The sequence below is a fragment of the Corapipo altera genome, unplaced genomic scaffold (assembly GCF_003945725.1).
Source record: "Corapipo altera isolate COAL_440 unplaced genomic scaffold, ASM394572v1 46, whole genome shotgun sequence".
NCBI lineage: Eukaryota > Metazoa > Chordata > Aves > Passeriformes > Pipridae > Corapipo > Corapipo altera.
Window position 1 is genome coordinate 3378278 of NW_020884883.1, and position 20559 is coordinate 3398836.

Here is a 20559-nt window from a genome sequence, read left to right on the forward strand (position 1 = left end):
AGGAATCTCCACACATACACCCCAAGAAGGGTTATGTCAGAAGAACCTGACTGCGGGAGAGGGAAATGGACTTTTATAGTATAAAGTGATTGACTTCCAGTCACACATTTACAGGTCAGTGACCAGCTTATCTGTCAAATTCTGTTTCAAAAGCAAGATGTGTATTCAAAGTCTGGTGAACCAGGCTGGTTTTAGCATAACCAGCACTAACACAGCACCCTCGCACCATCAGCTGAACTTGCATGATTGCTTGCATTGTATGCATTCTCTGCTTGGATTTCAGGTCTTATGGGGTAGGATCTCCTGCCACAAGCACCTGAACAAATCTGACCAAACCTTAGCTGAATGTTTGGAAGATGAAAGGAAGCAGCTAGGATTGTTTGCTGATGGTGTTTTTAGGACTGTTAGATAATGGTAACAAAATATAAGGCAGAAATGCAAATTAACATTCGCTAGGAAACAACTAGAGAGCAAACTAGAAAACATTATGCCATTACAGAAACTCATGATGTAACTGCATCTTGAATACCATATGCTATTTTCTTTTCCCACCTTATACAGTGAAACAGAAGTTGATACAGCAGATGATGTCTGATGATGTCTGACCATGGTCATGATGATGCTATAGAAAGCAAGAATTGAAGGCAAAGCATGTGAAGGGACTTTGACTCATTACCTTGAAGAAAACAAGAGTAATGCCAGATTTAAGGAAAGTCTTTAAACTCATGGAGAGCATGAATATAATAGTTAGGGAGCATCCACTCAAATCATCAGTTCTGAAATAAAAAAGAGAAAACACTTTTTTTGTGCCCTGGAAAACAGAAATGTAAACATGTATTGTTGCAGGATAGGAAAGGCTGTGTTTTGTCAAGGATTAATAGTTTCACTAAGTAGGAGATTAGTGGAAGTTACATGAAAGGTGTACTTAGAAAAACACTGCTCTGTATTGTAATATTTTCCCCTGAGGAACAGCTACCAGCTGTTGTGAGCCAGCAGAAGGACAAATCTTTGGTGTGACTCACTGTAGCTGCCCTTATCTTTGTGATGAAAATCTGCTTTTCATTGATGGCCGCCTAAATCTTTGCAGCAGAAAAAATTCTTTAGATTCTGCCACATTCTGTAACGTAGGATCATTAAACAGGAAACAGATGCTTCAGAATAATTTAAAAATAATAAGTCGGTTTTGAGGCAACCACAGAAAGCTCACCTATATTAAATATGGTGAGGAAAACCCCACATTTTCCTTTTGTAAGTTTACCCAAAGTTGGCCCCATGGGAGTCTATGGAAAACAAAGATCCTACTGCTCTTATTGCACATATTACTATCAGTAGAAAGGGAATCTCAGTGTCTATGGTACAACCCATTCTTTTCAAGTTTAATAAAGAAACTATAAGAGCTATTCTTCAAATTTTATGCTTATCCTAATTTTCTGAGTCCCTTTACCTGATCCTGAGGATGACAGATATTAGAAATTGTGGGGGAGATGGTACACCAGCTAACAAAAAGCTTTTAAACCCTTAGGCATCTCTTACATTGCTGAACTGTGGCACTCCTTCCCTCCATTGCTTTTGCACATGTCTGTGTTTTCAGAGGGATTTCACACCATATTTCGCACAGGGCACAACTAAGTGCTCATTTTGAAAACACAAGACGGCAGCACCATCACGGGGATGGCGTTTCAGTGCACTTATCAAAGCAATATAGTTCTAGTGCAGAGACAAAATGTACAGACACAATACAAACCTTTATAAAGTATGTCTAAGTGTGTGCATGTGTGGAAATATGGCCCAATGATTGCCTGAAATTGCAAGAACAGCCACTGTGTTTCATGCCATCTGTCTTGGAGATATGGAATAGCAAAGGTTTTAGGGATATTTGTTTTTCCAAAGTTTTCAGAAGAATAGAAGGTATCTGCCCAGTCAAAAAAACAATTTTTTAATATATATTTCGTGGGACAGTGGGAAAGGAAAGAGTCCTGTAAAGTGGATGGGATGATTACTACTTCCTTTCAGATCAGGGGAGAGCTCTGATCACTGAGGTTTGGAACTCATCTCAGTGACCTTGAATATTCAAACTTCACAGAGCCACTCATGATTAGAGAGCCACCTCTTCCCAGCTGGGATAGTGGTCAAGCCACCACCTTGGATGGGTAAGAAATCGCTCTCTTTGTCACCCTTGCTTAGAGCTGTCACCCCAGTGCCCTGAAGCTCATCTGGATATGATGTCTCTTCGGTCCTTCAGGGACAAAGACACTTTTTGATGGTAGAGGGAGACTTCATGAGCTCTGGGAGAACAGGAATGAGAATACAGAGTGGATTTTTTTTTAATGTTCTGCTTTTTCCTATCCAGTACTAATTATCAGTATGCTCTGAATGTATCTTTTTCTTTTCCTCATCCTGCTGTAAAACCACACTCAGTGTTCTAAACACTCATTTATCTCTGCTTTTGGTTTTCCCTGGAGGATATCCTGTAGAGCTTTAAAAAAAACCCCACCCCCAAAAAAACCCAAAATGAGAAAAACATTTTATTTTGTAAAAAAAATCCAAACCTTTTATTTTCTTTTGTTCCTGGATGGATGAAACTGAGCCTTTTGTACAAAGTAGGGTGCTCTTTCAGGTTTTACTGCAATTCAAATACAAAATACTTCTATACCTCCACTGAAACTCTTAACTAGCTTCACACAAAGAACAACAACCAACACGCCTTGCTGGTTTGTGTCATCAAACATACTCACTTTGAAAGTTTTAATCCCCTTTTGGTGCATGTTCAAAGACACCAGAACAGCTCTGTTGGCTGGCACCACAAGAGGAAGATGTCCTATTCCCTCAGGAACACCCCAGGTGGAGCTGCAGAAATGCCAGTGTGGCCAAAGCTGCTGTTGTTTCTTAGTTGCCCACAAAAGGCTAAACCTGAGCCTAGAAAACACTGTGCTCTGGTAATATTGGCTAGGAGTGCTGTTTTTAAGACTTACACAATCATATCAGCAAATTATACTGACAAAAATCATAATAGATTTTTTCCCATCTTTTTGCAGTTTGGGAAATGACATTTAGCTCTACCAACAAACCCCACAAAAACAGGGAAAACCCAAGGGGATCTGACAGCACAAGGAAAAAACATTGTACTGGTGTTTGGGATAATTTTGTGATCCACTTGGTTTGGCTTGCTATGGTATTTTAATCTACAAAAATGCATATAATTTCCTTGTTGAGTTGGAAGGAAATGAATGTGTGTGATGTGTTATTACTGCTGTTAATTCAGTTCGTGCAGGAAGGTACAATGGGTTCACTGAGTTGGTGTCATCTGCTTCAGTCACCAGCTATCAGGCACTGAAGAGAAGGTAGTAAGTACTTCACTGGCTCTTTTGTTCTCCATAGACTATTAAGTCTTGAAGAGAAGGACTAAATCTCAGACATTTGAGGCGGGAGAGTATTTTCTGTGCATTGGTATATAAATCTCAGGGAGTGTCTGATGTTCTGACGTTCGCACTAGTTCTGATGCCTCCTGTATACAAGGTTTTCTGAAAGCTAATTTGAGCACCTCTGCCTGACCCAGCATGGATGTGTGCCTCAACCCAGGCTGTCTCTGCTGTGGTTAAAGGGTGGTATGGGGTCTCTGGAGGGCAGAAAAGCCTCCACCTTGCATCATTAGTCACTCAGCATCCTCACTCAGTCATACCCTGGGCAGTGTAAAGAGAGACCTCATTTAATGCCCGCCCCACACACTGTGGCTAAAGGTACCCTTTAAACTGTTTGGTAGCAAAGCAAATGGAGTCACCTGCTCTGCTCCACTTCCAGCATTGTTCCACAGCCTTCAACAGCACTTTGCTTTATGTTCAACTGCTTACAACCGTGCAAAAGAGCAGAAAGCCCCCACAAATATGCAGAAGGGAGTAAAAAGTTACTCCCACACGTAATTTCTTTCCGCAAGCTTCAACATTTACACTGTAATGGGTCTGCTGACTACAGCCCAACATTTTTATGTTGGCAGTTAGTATTTCTGCCAGAGTGTTGCCAACAGCTGATCCAAAAGAATGAGATTTAGGGAGTTATTTCACCACACAGAAAAGAAGAAAACATGGTTTTACTATGATTCACTGAAAGCTGTCACATAGATCTTCCAAGGTCTAAAAAAGGCTAACTGCTACTAATAGAGAATTTGAGAGGGGTGGTTGTTGGTGTTTCAGATATCCAGAGGTTTCAGACAGCATCTTCAAAACTGAATGTCTGGGATTACTTGAATCCATAGTTAAGTATCAGGCCAGTTCTTTCCTGGTGCTGAGGGGCTGCAGTATTCCCAGCATTCTTTGAAGACGGGGACATCTGGAATTGTTCAGCAGCTTTAAATTCCATCCCCTTTAGGTGTCTAAGCATGGATTATAAAAAAAAAAAAAAAGAATTAGTATCTAGATCTTAAGATATTCATCATTCTTCTTTCCCTCCTTAAATATGATAAAATAGTCCTCCCTTGAGCTCACATTTATGAATAAAGCCTCCAAGTTCTCAGTCAAAACTCTTCTCAAATAAGAAATATAGAATTTGATTGAAGTGGGTCACTGTCATTATTTCCATTATGTCAGGCTACTAATACATGACCTCACCAAAGCTCAGAGTAATAGTAACAACAATACTTTATAGTTCTCCTGTGTCCGTTACTCAGGAATTTCAAAAAGCACTTCTGGAAAATTGAGCCAAGTAACAAATGTAACCCACATAGTTATCTTTGGAAGGCTACTCCTAGGTAAGTAGTATACCAGTTTTGCAAGTGAATGAACTGAGATTTGGTAAGAGCCACAGAAAAAAACCCCAAATTTAAACTGGAGATAAATGACTGCAGTAATAACAAATAAATAAGTACTTTGTATTTTGTTTTTGTCATCTGAACTTTTCATTCTCTGATGTTTGTTTATTTGATCTGCTTTCTTCCCTCTTCCCAGGACTAAGGCAAACATTCTTCAAGCCTTGATTAGATTTAGATCTCTCTCCTGCTCCAGCTTTGTAAGGGAGCAGAATGAGGTGCTTTATAATACTGAGGATCAGATTGCATTGCTTTTCTCTAGCTTTGGTTTCAATTATCATTTTTTTTCAGGTTCTTTTTTTCCCCTTTTCACTTGTCTTGTGCTTGTGTTCTGCCCCTGAAAGTCTGTGTCTCCATGTGCTGCCAGGTGTAATATTCAGGGGGACACTGTAGGGAATTCTCCTGGGCCATGTTGTGACTGCCTTACAGCCTGCAGGTGTGGGGATGCTTTCTGTGGGAACAGAAGTAAAAGGAAGGTGTGCCTGGTGCATAACTCTGGGGTGAGCAGCTCAGGTCCACTATAAAATATTGGAGGTCAAGAGCTCTGCTTTGCAGACCTTGCCCAGTTGACCTTTAGAAAAGTCAGATTCTCCATTCTTCCAGTATTTCCAAGGATGAAAGAAACCACTCAAACAAATAAAAAGACGAATGAAGTAGCTTTTATCACTGGAAAGGAATGTATTTTTTTACTAATTGAGTGATTCTATAGCAAAATATACATATAAAAATGGCCCGTCTATGTAGGTTTTTTTAGTGAGATTTTTTTCCTATAATCCCATGCCATTCCATACACAGATCAACATTTAAAGAAAAATGGGGCCACACAGAGCTCTACAATCTACAATTTTGACATTTTCACCTTGTTCTGTTACACTGCACTTGAATATAACAAAATTTTTAGCTCCCTGAGTAATGCTAGGCACTTTGGATGTCACATTGTACACCATACACAGCAATTATGGACTGAATAAGACATTCAACTTTTCACTTTTTTTGCTTTCTACAGCTCAAGTCATAACCTTTTTTGTCTGCTTCATTATACCATAGCCTAAATTATTATCAACCACAATCTTTTCAGCAATGAAAGTTCAGCAAGAACTCACTAAGTTTCAAATCAGTTTTCATCTACAATGTCATAGCTTCAAGACACAACTTGCAAACCTCCCTGAAGGACTAAAATGTTGTGTTGTAGCAGCCTGGTATCATTAGCATAGCCACTGGCAGTGCTAGGTCATAAGCTTTAGATTTCAATACAACAGCTTACAATGAAATGTCTTATGAGAAGTGGCTGAGGGAATCAGAAAGAAAGTTCTGAATACCAGTGCTTTTCTGTGATGAGAACATCTTCATTCCGTTAGAAACTGCATTTTTTAAGGCACGGTAAATCATTCTTCCATGCCAAAGTTAAAAAACTCCATCTTCTAGGAGGCATATACTACAGTAAGACATAGCACAAAACTATTTTCTTTGAGTATTTATGCTTTTCATAACATTATTTACTCATAGATACCTCAATCATTCACAGGTGGGAAATTTAAGACAGCAGATAACAAAAAGGGTGATAGATATTAGTAATGGTGACAGATTTCTTACAGATTATTTTAAACTTATCAGCATACAGATTTCTAGCACAATACCACTAGCAGTCATTTTGACAAATGCATAAAAAAACCCCTAATAAATGTTCCATTAAATAGAAACTGTGACTTCTTTGCTTTTACTAGGGATAGTAGTCTAGTCTTGTTCATTCTGAAGTTGAAATTATAGATCACTGCAATCATAGATCTTCTTTATTATCCTACAGTTGCAGAGTTGGAGTAGGAAGTGAAACTGGTGTCTTATCCTGGTATACGTGTTGGTGCTATGGGTGGTACTCATGCTATCAACCAATGCACTCGACTGAACCGCCATCTATCACTTTATCAAGGTAAGGAAATTTACTGGCAAAGCCACTGTTTTTTACTAGTTAAGCTGGTAAAAATGAACATTTACCCTGCTGCTGATCTAACTTTGTGAGCAATGTCTGCCTGCAGAGAAAAGTCAGTGTACCTGTACAGGAAAAAGGAGGAACTTCTTTGTATGAACATCATGTCAGCAGTGGAACCACAAGGAACCCATACTCATCTAGACTGTACTGAATTTCTGGAGTGCAATTCATCATAACTTGCATCTCTAGTAAGCATAACTAGGAAGTACCCATTAGAAATGCAGCTGCTCTACCAATATGGATGGATAAGCAGTAGTCATCACCTAAGCTGTGTTTGCACAATTTAGACATGGTGCTTCTCATCTAAGATTATGCAACATTATTAACTTCTTCTGCCTTCAGAAAGCAATTAAAAAAAAAAATCCACAGGCAAACAAAAAGCCCAAATATCTTTTGGGCATGAGGCATGTGAGCTATTCCATGACTCACGCCATGCATTATAACCCCTGCTTGGGATAGTACTGAAAGGCAAAAGCTAGGCTTTATTAATGTTGCATTCATTTTTCCACAGACCCTCAGGAGAAACACCGGTGACTTTTTTCATAGAAGGAGGTCAGCACTAGGATGTTTATTTTTATTGACTAAATTGATTGATTCATATGCTGGTGTAATTCACTTGTTTACTTAGGTATTTCCCTGCAGGCTCACTTAATGGAGAAAATCTCTGCATATATGTATGACTACAGAATTTTTTTAACTTTTATGTAATTAGGTTAAGAACTTTCATTTTGTTTGCCTAGTTGTTGTTATACTTATTGTCAGGAATATTATAATGGCCAAGTCTTCAAAAATTACACAGTAAAATTATGCCTCCAGATCTCTGCAGAACAGAAGGATCAAACAATTAAAGAAAAATAGGTAACATTTTGTATATTCAAGTACATGCCCCCTAAGGAATTCTCATTCTTTCTTGCAGTGGTGGTGCAGAGGCACATGGCCTCTGCTAGGCAGCAGCCAGATGCTTGTAGAACCATCACAGGAGGAATTCCTCATTTTTGTGGGCTCAGGTGCTGCCTGTTGCAGGGCATGAGAAATACTTGTAGTGGGTCAGGTTGGGCACACTGGTCACTGAACAAACTGGGAATTGATGTATCACCACTGGGTCTCCATGTTGAGTCACCCATCAGAGGGCATCACCTTGCTGCATCTGTGCAGACTGAAAAGACTTACTGAGGTCCAGGCAACCAAAACCTCTTTGAGAGAGCTTAGCAGAAATAAGACTGTTTTCTTCTTAACACTGGGCTGATGAGGAGGTAAGGCAAGTGCCAGCCTCCCATCTCCTGTCAACCACGCTCTGCTAAACTCAGGGACGCTGCAGTGCAGGGAACTTGCAGGGCCTGTGCTTAGGGAGTTGATGTTTAAACAGTGATGAAAGCTGTATTTCTGGATTGCAAACCAAGATTTAGCTGAACAGCAGGTACCTAGATCCCAAGACAAGTTAATGGGATATGCTGCCTTCCTTCTCTCTGAAATTACCTCACTGACAGCTTTTCATCAGCTTACACAAGAAAGATGTGGTGAAATACTGTATCAAGATGCCAAGCCTTTCTTTGCAAAAAAAACCAAAATAAGACTATTAAAATCTATCATATACAAGTTGATTAATTTGGTGGCTTGATAGCTGAGTTATCCTGTGCCATCTGAAACAGTTCAACACTTGCCTTTAAAGGCAGGGGCAAACTGATCAACTGCAGGCTCCTACGCTGCTGAACTCATCCAGAAACCTTGCACAGGATGACTAAACCAGATGGTTTTTGCTTTGAAATTCAAAGGTAACTTTACTTACTAGGTATTTCTTAAGCAAAATGCAGGATGACTGAGGCACACACACATAATGGCTGCTTATCTTCAAGATCAACATCAAGATCAATGTGGAACTGCCAAATCTGATACGAAGTTTTAAAAACAGTTTTACAGAAGCAGGATTATGAGGTTACAGTGCTATACAACAACACAACAGATGCAATACAAGACACAGCAGGTATGCCTATTGTAAATCTAAACATTGGTCCTCATTGGAAATGTAAGCTTACTATTTTTGATATCAATCTTAACCTTTCCTGAAATTGAATTTCTCAGGCCCAAGTAACTGATAGGGTTTTTTGCTTTTTGCTGTTTGCAATAGATATAAGTTCCTGACCAAGTAGAAAACTATGCTATATAATAAAGTACCATGGTATTAAAAGCAAAAGGATTTATGCAAAGTACATATTGAATCCACTAAGTCCAGGAGGAGGATACAGTGGAATTCTAAAGAAGCTAGTGATTTTACAGCATAACCCTAATATGTGAACATGTAAACTCATCAATATTGGATGAAGTAAAGGCAGGGAGATCTATGAAAAAAAAATTACATTATTTTAAAGTACTGGTATGCATATTTACTCACAGAAGATAAACTCTTCTAATTGAAGCCTTTGCTAAAATCTCTGAACTTTCTAAATCAAAGTAAGCTTCTTAAAGCATAAGCAAATTCTCAGCCAGTATAAATCTCTCCAGCTTTACCCTAAACTGAATTACTGGACTGGAATTATCCCATTGCGGCTAAAGCAAGCTTTATGTTCTCTAACTCCCAAATCTAAGGGACATAGTCTCTGTTACCTGACCTACATTAAGCATAATACACACAAAATACTATAAGCTTTCAGAAAGTAACTTTCTCACCTGTATCTGCTTTACAGTAAACCTTTCTGTTAAGCAAAACTGAGCATATTATTAGTGAACAGCTGGGGAAAAATTTGGATCTAAACTTTTAAGTGACGTAAAAAAGGTGGAAATTCTAGATTACTGTAGATTTATGTCTCACTGGGGATACACAAAGAAAATTGTAAAGTAGTAAGCTGCCAGTTTCCTCGGTGATTGACACTGGCTTTATGTGCTAGTGCATTGAGAATGGAGACAGACAGCAACTGACTGGTGAAAACTTGATGATTTTGGAAGAACTTTGTATTTCAGTTCTGGTTCTGGAATAGCTAAATGCTGAGAAAATTATTGTCAGTGAAGGGGAGGTTAGAGACAAGAAAACCTTAATGATTCTATGATTCTGTGAAATCTGACAAGAGTCAGGCACATACACTGTTATCTAAGTTTCCTAAATATAAATCATCTACATAATTGGATAAATAATATCAAAATAGAATTTAAGAGCCTAGTCCAACATCCACTAGATTTCTTATGCCCTTAATTTAAAATATTTGTTCAGAAACATTTTAGGTAAATCACTGTCAGAAGAAATGGGGCTAACCCAAGGTCTCCTTTCAGGTTGTGTACTGCCATGTTCAACAGGGAAAAGAGATGAAGAAAAGTCACTCCTTTAACTAGGTTTTGAACCAACAGAAGTGAATCTTTCTCTTGTGAAATTTAACTGCTTAGCAAAGTCTCATTTTTAATATATATCTCAAAGGGATAAGAGAGAATAAAACTACTTGGGTGTATTATTAGTGTTTTTATTAACAGATTAGGAAACCTCAGATTAGGAACATCGTGATTTATCCATAGAGAAAAGTCTTAACAAGAGCTAATCTGGTAAAATACCTGTTTAGACTACATTGATATTTCCACACTGCATATAAGCAGGTTTTTCCTCTCCCTTCTGTATGAAGATATTTTGAATCAAAATACACCTCTGCTAAAGGCACAGAAAACTTTTATCAATGACAACAGTGAGGCCAAGGTTTCAGCAACTTGGCCTAAGCATAGAAATAAAAAACAACACAGTCTTGCATCACTAACCTGTGCATGGGAACATTTTTTTCATGCTAAAGAAAAATAGGAATGGCAAATACTCTAGCCAAATTTAAGCAAATGCCACTGACTCCTGCATACTTCACTAGAAAACTAATTAATAATAAAAACTGAGTAATGACTTCTGCAGAAATATTTATAGCACTCTTCCAGACTCTGTCATTATCCAAGGCTACGAAGGAGTTTCCCATATTTACATGTCACACTAGCCTTGATTACGTAGGAGGATTCAGCAAACTGATCTGAATCAGCTACAGGTGTGACTTTGAAGTGTGTTAATAAAACTACCTTTAATCTGGTGTGGACACTGCTTCAGAATTAAAGCCCTTTTCATTTAATTTTGCATATTTCAGAAGTAAACAAACTGAAATCAAAGAGTCAAATCAAGACTAGGACTACATATGTGAGGAGTAAATATAATTTAATCAAATTTTTAAAGACTTCCAAACTATAGTAAGCAAAACTCTTAATTGCAAAATTCTTTCTCCCGAATAACAGATTCATGTGCAGTTTTACTGAGGTGATAATAACTTGCTTTAAAATTATTTTGAATTTACAACTTCCATGAATAACAGGGCTTTTTTCTACAGAATTCTGTGGAAAACATATGGGCACAATTTCATAAGCCATAACTCTAACTCCATCTGTCACACAATTGGCTCATTTTTGTTGCTTAGATAGCATATTGTTACTTTTCCCAATGCCATTCAATCTTTTTGTTTCTCAGTGCATTTGATTGCATTAATTTTTTTAATTAACATTCTAAACCTCCACAGTATGCTTTTATACTATGTACAGTTCTATACTTCTTTACATTAGAAACCAAGGACATTTCTCATATTCTGTACTCCACAGGCATTATCACAGTCACAGATTATAGATTGCCAAATGTTTAAAAGGGCTGGAGATTATGTGTCTGTATTGTATAATAACAATAACATTTGAGATGCTTAATGGGCTGTTTGGACTAGACCTTTATCCTTTACCAGCAATAGAAAGTTAAATTACTGTAAGTTCCATCACCCTCTGAAAATCTTTGCTAGAGGAAACTCACACCTGAGTGCTGGGCACTCTGACTGTGTGCAGAGGTGGGTGGAAACTAAAGGGTTCTCTGTGTGGTTTTGTTTTTCATTACAAAAAAAAGGAAAAAGAAAAAAAAAATATATTTTATGGATTTTATGGAACACTGGAATCACTGGAAGAAGCTGAATCCATAGTGGAAAATCAAGGACGAAAAGTCTGTCAGGTTTTATTAAAAACAAAGACACTGATATGGTCTCTAGAATAGGAAGCTGATGCTTGGCAGGATATTCCAGGGGAAATACAGAACTTGCTCTTTGCCTTGTTTCTTTTCTTAAAGACCATTGTCAGAGAGAAGATGCTGTGGTAAATGGACTTTTGGTCTGATTCAGACATACTGAAACAAGCATCCTTTTTTTTTTTTTTTCAGAAGGATGTTTGTCTTTTAGCAGTATTGCTTCTCATTCCTTGGTTTGCATCTTCTCTATTGTTTACAAACATGGTTGTTGCTACAGCTGCACAATAAATAGCCTTACACATTCCTTCCTCTTCAGTGTGAGGAGATTCATAATCTTACTCTTTCTCTGCAGCCAGAAGTCTGGTGTTTAAGTGTCTTCACAATTTATGTAAGGCAATGACTGCCTGCCTGCAATTTGGGCTAGCAGTGGAGAAAATAAAAAGTATTTCTCAAATATGAGGCTTTTGTATCACATGGATTAATGCAAAGCAATAGAAATAAAAACCAAAATGGGACAACTGCTTTGAGAGAACAGAGCATCGTGGAACTGGAGGATTATAGGAAAAATATAAATGAGGCAAAAGCTATGTTCCTGTTCTTCCATAGGCTTGATAAAAGCTTCTGTGGCTTTGGGAAAGTTGTATTGCTCAGATGAAAATAATTTAAAGTTTTCACCTCTTAAAAAATGTATTTGTAGACACACAATGCAGACTGCTTGACAGTTCTGCAACAATTCATGGTAGTGTAGATGTGGAATTGGAAAAGACAGTGGGCTAGTTGATAAACAACAAGAATGTGAAGTCAGGACACTGCTGCTTGCTTAGTAACAGCTTTGACAGATTCTTGCTAGAAGAATCTGTGTATTTTGGCTTCCAGCATATATAGCACTTTATTATTAATCATGTTTTGCTGTTTGATTCCAGTAATAGCAAACATTGAAAATGAGGGGGGGAAAAAAAGCTTACATGGAGTTTCTAGCTATGAAGATGTTATTTGAGCAATATCTTGTCAGGATTAATTCATTAATATGTAAGTGAGTACTTTCAGATCATTGCACTGAAGCTGCACTACAAAGGAAGTATGTAATTTGTTTTCTCACATCCAAAGTCCATTATTAGTATAGCAAATAAAGAACATTTTAAATGTCAGGAAAGAATAGAAGTTACAAATAAAGAAAATTCTGTCTCAAATCACACATGACATATAAAAAAAGCAGGCTTCCTCACTGCAGAACAGTATTTTCACTCTTTCCTAGATTAAAGAATATTTATTCCTCAAACACAGTTTCATTAATGATCACTTGAGATGTTTGTAACACAATGGGCAGTAAACACAAGACCTATTCATCAGTCTCCTGCCAGTTACAGTCAAAGTGGCCTTTCATGCCACCAGTAGACACAAACTCAAGGGGGGTATCCTGCCAACTGCAGCATCTGCTTCTAGTCCCTCATCTTCTCATGCTGCTGGTGGACAGCAACATCCCAGGAGTGACTGATGTTGTTGGGGGCTGCCCTCCTCCAGTACCCATCAATCTATTTTTGAGTTCGTGACACTCACACACTTTACTTTTAACCCTTTTTTGTCCTCTGTAATCTCTTGTTCTCCTTGTATTTCTTTTTTCCTCCAGCCCTTTCTGCTCAGAGGGGTTGAAGGTTTGGTTATGGTTGGGCTAGCACCTGCCTCTAAAGAGGGAAAGACAGCTGATGTGGTTTAAACAGGACTTGATTAAAACTTTTTAGCTCCTTCCTTCATGGTCTAGTGGGAGCTTATGTGCTCACTACATCACTGAGAAATACTTGAAGAATAATTGGCCCCAGGAGAGTCATATACTGGTGCCTTGAGATTCCCCCTTCACATTGAGTAGTTCCCTTTGTTATCTTTCCACTGCTGATGTTAACCAGCAGAACAAGCACTGAACTGGAATGTTTCTGGAATATTTTTCTATGCCAATCCCTTTTTCCTGCCTGTCTTTTCAGGGATTTTTTTTGGTGAGAAATATTCTCACAATGCACTGAGCAAGGAGAGAATGTGGAGGTGAGCCTTGCACTCTTCAGAATCCTTGTGCTGTAAATTTGGATCAAAACTGTAGGTAAGAATTGAGTCTCCAAAGAAAACTGTGGCCATCTCTGCTATAGCCTGGCATACTGCTGTAGTGCAGAGATGTCACTTTTGGTTCAGAACTGCTGCATTGGTGAAAAGCTGTGTGGGCAAATCAGTCCCCTTTTTTTCCCTCAGTACACTTTGTTTTTCTCATATAATGGTGGAACTACAAAACAAAGGGCCCTACCTGGAGGGCTTTGCCTGCTTGGAGCACATAGAGTTATAGAGTCATAGAGTCATAGAATCAATCGGGTTGGAAAAGCCCTCCGAGATCATCAAGTCCAACCCTTGATCCAACACTGCCATGGTTACTAGACCATGGCACTAAGTGCCACATCCAGTCTCATCTTAAAAACCTCCAGGGACGGTGAATCCACCACCTCCCTGGGCAGCCCATTCCAATGTCTGATTACTCTGTCTGTAAAAAATTTCTTCCAAATATCCAGCCTAAACCTCCCCTGGCACAGCTTAAGATCATGCCCTCTTGTCCTACTGCTGGTTGCCTGGGAGAAGAGACCAACGCCCACCTGGCTACAACCTCATGGAGTATTATCTGTGAAAATATTTCAGGCTGAGATCTTCAGTTCACCAGGCAGAGGCCTGAATCTGAAATCAAAGTTTTACTGTTGATTTAAATAAAATGCTGGGGAGGTTTCATTAAGTTTAACTCTTTACTGTTTCTCTTGCAAAGCAGATCACTAAGTAGTCCAGAAGATGATGCATATTTGATTACATTTACTGTTCTTGTGTCAGTCTGGGCAAGCACTCTCATGAGAAAAACACATGTACTCTGTGGCTTAAGTATTTTAACCTAATCTCCCAATTTTTCATCTTCATTAGATTTTGGTAATCCAAATCTGTAAATGCATTAGATTTCTTGAAAAACTATTTCTGAACAACAAAATATAAAATACAAAAAATCTCAAAAAATTGAGAACTGCACCCACTTCGGATTATGACATTTCTTTCCTGAAGACAATGAAACTTTAGTACTTACAATCTTCTGAGTGCACTTCTAACCAATGTACGTATTGCAGAGAACAGCACTGTTTCAGGTTACTTTATTTAAATTCTTTTGTGTCTAGGGAAAATTTTTGAAAATACTTGTGGAAAAGAAAAGGGATGTAAGATCAGAAAGTTTAGGTAGTGGTGTGCTTTATCTAATATTCTATTTACAGTAGAGGTCATTGCCAAGTTGATGTTCATTGCAGCAAGAAATCCTGCAGTAGAAAATAATGGAATATATTCTCATGCTATTAAAATCTAGCTTGTGAAAATTAGCACATTTTTTGAAATCTGAGCCTTATATATCATATTAGATTTTTTGGGTTTACTTGTGTTACCTGATGTCCTTGTTACCCCAGTGAAGTTCCTATCTCTTGAATACAGCTTCAATTACATTCTTCAGAAATGAATTCACATAGTGTGTAATTACACAGTTGAAAAAATCTATTTCCTTTTTCAGTTACAAATGCATTATCTTGTGACTAAATGGATGTTTCCTTGTTTATATCTGATGAGAAGAGGCAATCCTATTAGTTCTATCCACCTTCCCAATTTTTTCCTGTGTACGTTCATTCCATTTCCTCATACTTATGTCTGGTCTAAAGTACAGTATTAATCTATCTTCATAACAGTATTTTTCCATGTCTAAGAGTCTTTGTCATCAGTTCTGGCCTTCTTCTGTTTTTTGCTATGTCACCCCTGGGGACATAAAACCTCTATAATAAATCGTAATGACAAAGTATAAATTAATTTAGCATGCATTTGCACACAATAATCTGCTTCCTCTAAGACTCTTCGTATTTCTTGAGCTGACTTAAAGTTCATTCAACCAGTTGTCAATTTTTTAAATAAATGTATTTTCAAAAGTATTTTGCTTTTGTGTCTCACATATTTTCTTCGGACTAAAGGTCACATTGAATATGTTACATGCCAAGCCACAAAGCTTTCCTATACATGTTAGCATTTCAAATCAAATTGATTCTGTTATCAGTAAGAATGGAGTTTGGTTACAGACAGAAGATTTCCTTACTCTTAGAGGGGTGGACCTCACCTTTCTATTGGTAAGGCTTAAAATAGTCATACAAAAGTTAAGTGGCTTGTAAACCAGCTATATTTTACATTGTGTTTTAAATGGGAATTACACTTAAGTCCCAAGAAAGTAGTATGCAACCTTCTTCAAATTGCTCTAGAACAGATTTTCTCTAGTAAATGTGACTTACGCGCATGTATATATATAAGTTAAATATAAGTATTTCATTTGAATGAGCTTGGACATTGTGATGACTTGCAGAACTCATGTCATCCAGAATTCATATTCATAAAATATATATTACATATGTTTTAGCTTAAATTTTGCTAGGGAACTGCTCAGAAGTATGGGGGAAAACATGAAGAAGAAAGTCTCGATCTCCCTGGACTCTGCTATTACTAGTTGGTTAACCTTCCTCCCCTTTTGCAGTTCAGAAGATACAGCCCTTGTGTTGCTTATTTTTGTGAACTTTGATATGGCTATAGCTAGATGTCCAGAGGAGACACGCAAGAAAGTTAAGATAAAGAGACAAAAACACACAGTATTTCTCCCCACCAACTAAAAAGGGAGAATAACTGAGATTAGACATCCAGGCATGAGATAAATACCAGACTGGGACTCTGGCACTATCAGTGTCTGGAAAGTGAAAACCACTTGGGGGTAGAAATGCAGAAAGGATATGTGGATACTATGGCACCTATGGTATGTTCTGGCACAGTGCTATAAAGACAGTTTTTACCGTAACACGGCTAGCAGTGGACCATGGCAGGAGGAGAAGGATGTCTCTCTAATGCTCGTGGTGCATGCCTAACACTGCTGGGAAGGGGTGAACCTTGTCTTGCTGGCAATGGTCTCCAACAGCTTGGTTACTCTCAGTATCAAGTGCAGCTAAGAAGGTTGCCAATGGCTGCGGCAGTGGTGGGTGTGTGGTCTCCAGCCCAAAGCGAGTTTCATTTTGCTTATTAGAACAGCAGTACTGCAGCTGTGTTCAGGCAGTCATAGCAAGGTTAGTCTGTCAGGGAGGAGTGACAGACACCTTGCGTGAGATACTGACTGTGGCACAGATGAGTGAGAGATGCCATGAACAGCAACAGGGATTTGAAAGGCAAATACTGAGAGTTGTTGGGATAGATTTGGTACCCGAAACCATTGCCCAGAGAAGGTCAACAAAGCTGGTGGAGGGTCTGGAGCACAAATCTTATGAGGAGCAGCTGAGGGAGCTGGTGTTGTTTAGTCTGGGGAAGAAAAGGCTCAGGGGTGACCTTACTGCTCTTTACAACTACATTAAAGGAGGCTGTAGCCAGGTAGGGGTCAGCCGCTCCTCGCAGGCAGCTACCAACAGGACAAGAAGACACAGTCTTAAGCTGCACCAGGGGAGGTTTAGGTTGAACATTAGGAAGAATTTCTTCACAGAAAGCGTGATTACATATTGGAATGAGCTTCCCAGGGAGGCGGTGGACTCATCGTCCCTGGAGGTGTTTAAGGAAAGACTGGATATGGCACTTAGTGCCATGGTCTAGTTGACAGTGTGGTGTTTAGTCATAGGTCGGACTTGGTGATCTCAGAGGTCTTTTCCAATCTAATTGATTGTGTGTGATTATGTGTGTACCTGAAAGCATGGCCACATACAAAGGTCCTGCAGCCCGGAGTCACTAAAGTATGCTAAAGTCATTAAGTGTCATGGAGTTATTTGGTATCATCTCTGTACTGCCCTTTACCTTTCCCTTTTTTGCTCTCTGTCTCCTGAGAGTCTGGTTTACTCCAGCAAAAGAACTCCACCCTTTTCTTTCCTGGGTGAGAGCCTGGAGTAAAAAAGCAAAGAAGAAACAAGATTTTCAGTAGCATAATGCTTTGCCAGGTCATGAAGTGGCTGCTAAAGCCATGTTGTCTGGTTTTACTTTCAAAACAGCTCAGTCTTCCACAGCAGTCAAGAGACAAAGGCTGCATTTTCTGTTACTTTGCTCAATCTTTTTTCCTCCAGCTCTGTTTGTGCTCCCTTAAGGGAGACGGGATCAGAGTTCAGAAGTAGAATCATCAATTTTTCCTCATAATGATATTTATAAAGATGTTCATAACATTTTAAATACTATGCAAGAAGCTTCTCAAACAGGGTTTTAGAGCCTTCCCCTGCATATATCTTAGGGATACATGACAATGTAGTTACTTAGAGGAAGAAGCTTTGTATTTAAGTGTTGTGTGTTCTTCTTCACCCTAGGCAGATCCAGTCAGCGGATGTCAGTTTCTGAATCTGGAAAAAAAATTCTTTTGATTAGATGAATATAATTAATTTTAAAAGGAAATAATAAATTTGTAAGCCCAAAGTCTGTAGAACAGATCAGCAGAAAATAACACTCTTCTCTAAAGAACAAGAGATAGTGCTCAGCCATGCCCTGGGGTCTTGAAGACAAACAGAACATCTGAACTGAGATTCTCACCTCTCTGAAGTCAACTGGACTGATTTTCAGTGACAGAAGTAAAGCCAGGATTTCACACCAAAGTTCAAGATCTAAGGAGAAAACCTAAGGGGAAAAAAATCAAAATTAATAAAAATAAAAAAGACCAAAGGTATGCAGTTAATTTTGTGTGTATTGGGAATGTTGTGTAGATTTCTTAATGAGACTAAAACTGAGCAGAATCATAAGTATTTGTGGGATTTAAGCCTAATGGTAGAGCTGGTGTTTCAGATAATCAAAAGAAAATAGCATAAAGAAGGCATTGGATTAAAATGGTAGGGTCACGTAGTGACTAATAACTTATTTGGTCTTTTCAAGGTTTAAATACAGAACTCAAATCGAATAAATAGGTTGGTTACTAATTAGAGTTGCCCAAATGTGGCAAAATAAATTAGATTATTTTTGTTTATACATTTGAAGGAGTGAGAGGTTAAAGAACTAGTTACAAAACTGACTTGGTCTTCTAGCGGAAACCTATGCTAAACTTGATCTGTCTTTGAGAATGTTTTTTGTCTCCTACCCTCTTGAGATTTGGTTAATATTAATGCAAGATGTGAAAGGAAATTCAGTGCTTCACATTTTAGTAGCTTTTAGTCTTGCAAGAGAAGGGATAGATAAATGACATAAAGAAGATTTTGTTTGAAAACTTATTGCAAAACTAAAGGCTTTTACAGTCCTCCAAACACTTGTGCACTTGCTTTATGCACATTGATATAATTTTGTGAAGCTCATTTTCAAGACAGAGGGTTAAAATTGCACTGGTGTGAATTCCATGATTTCAGGTTCAAGTGAATGTGTCTTTTGTGCAGTTAGCTAATAAATTATAGTTAGCTACACAGCATTCCTAAGTCATTACAGAAATCCTCAATCAATACAAAAGTGAGTTTGTAGTTAAAACCATGATACCTCTGAAGTTAGTGATTATAGATAAGGACATTTTATGACAGAAAAACTATTTTTTTCATTGATTTGCAAATCTCCACTCTGTGGGTGTCCACATGCTGGAAGTTAAAGGCAGCAGACAGCACATGGACCAGCTGGCCCGAAGGAGCTGCTGTTCCAGCCCCTGGGTGAGTTTTTTTCCGGTTAAGCAGGTAGGAGCACATTGCAGCCAAAACCACCCTCAGCAAGGCATTGCTGCTGCCAGGCCCCGAGGAGATCAGGCAGTTAAAGTAAGACTTGCAAGTCTGTCATGAGGGGTCTTTGAGGGTTATGGCCTTTCACTAGTGAAATAACAGCAATGTTAATCAAGCAGAACAACCAAAAATTGTGTTTTAAAATAGTTTCCCAGTTCTTTGGACATCTGACCCTAACTCATTGTTCAAAATAATACATAAAGGATGGGGATTTTAGTGGAAAAGTATCCTAGCACATCTGTCTGAAAACTAAGAACTGACAAACACAGCAGCAGGTACACAGGGCACTAAATCTGGATCATTCAGCCATAAAACTGGGAGCTCCTAGTACTCAATGGACTCCACCTGGATGCACCAGGCTTTTCCACCCTGGCCGCAGGGCTCTGTTGGACAAGGGAAGAAGGCATGTGGTCCAGGCTGTGGGGTATGGCTGTGCAGCCTGCTCTTCCTGAGAGGCACCCCAGGAGACTCGTGGGGGTTTGCTGGTTGTTACACTGGTGGGTACACGGGTGGGCAAACCAGCAGGTACCCTGCCAAGTACCCGGTGGGTAAACTGGCAGGTACGTGAATAGGTAAACTGGCAGGTACAAGGGCAGGTACACTGGCAGGTACACGGGTGAGTAAAATGGCAGGTACACTGGTAGGTACACTGGCAGGTACACTGGCAGGTACACGGGCGGGTACACGGGTGGGTACGCCAGGACCATACCCAGTGATGTCGGGCCATCTATGGCCCTCTGCGGGTGCCTCTACCCTCAGAACCCAGATAGGTCCGATTTCACCTCAAAGTGCCCGGCGTTGCTCTGACGAACACCCTGCGGCCCCCGCTGCTCGGGCAGTGCCATCCGCACCCTCCACAACACCCGCCGGATCTAGGACGGTCCTTATCCCCGGGACCCCTGCCGTGCCTGCGGGAGGCTGCGGGGCCAGGGCGCGGGTTCCGCCGGCGGGCCCGGTGCGGTTGCCGCGGTGATGACGGGCAGCCGCCCCTGCCCGTGCCCCCGCCCCGCAAACATGGCAGCGGCGGCGGCGGCCCCGGCGGGGAGCG

At 39.4% G+C, this 20559-nt stretch overlaps 1 long non-coding RNA gene across 1 annotated transcript; it reads right to left on the reverse strand.

Annotated features, from left to right (window-relative positions):
- Positions 1-18082: 18082 nt before the first annotated feature.
- On the reverse strand, positions 18083-20538 carry LOC113946166. Its single transcript, XR_003527329.1, has 3 exons — positions 20294-20538; positions 18358-18441; positions 18083-18170 (listed from the first exon to the last, which is right to left on the reverse strand). It is a non-coding gene; the product is annotated as an uncharacterized LOC113946166 (long non-coding RNA).
- Between the last annotated feature and the right edge of the window lie 21 nt (positions 20539-20559).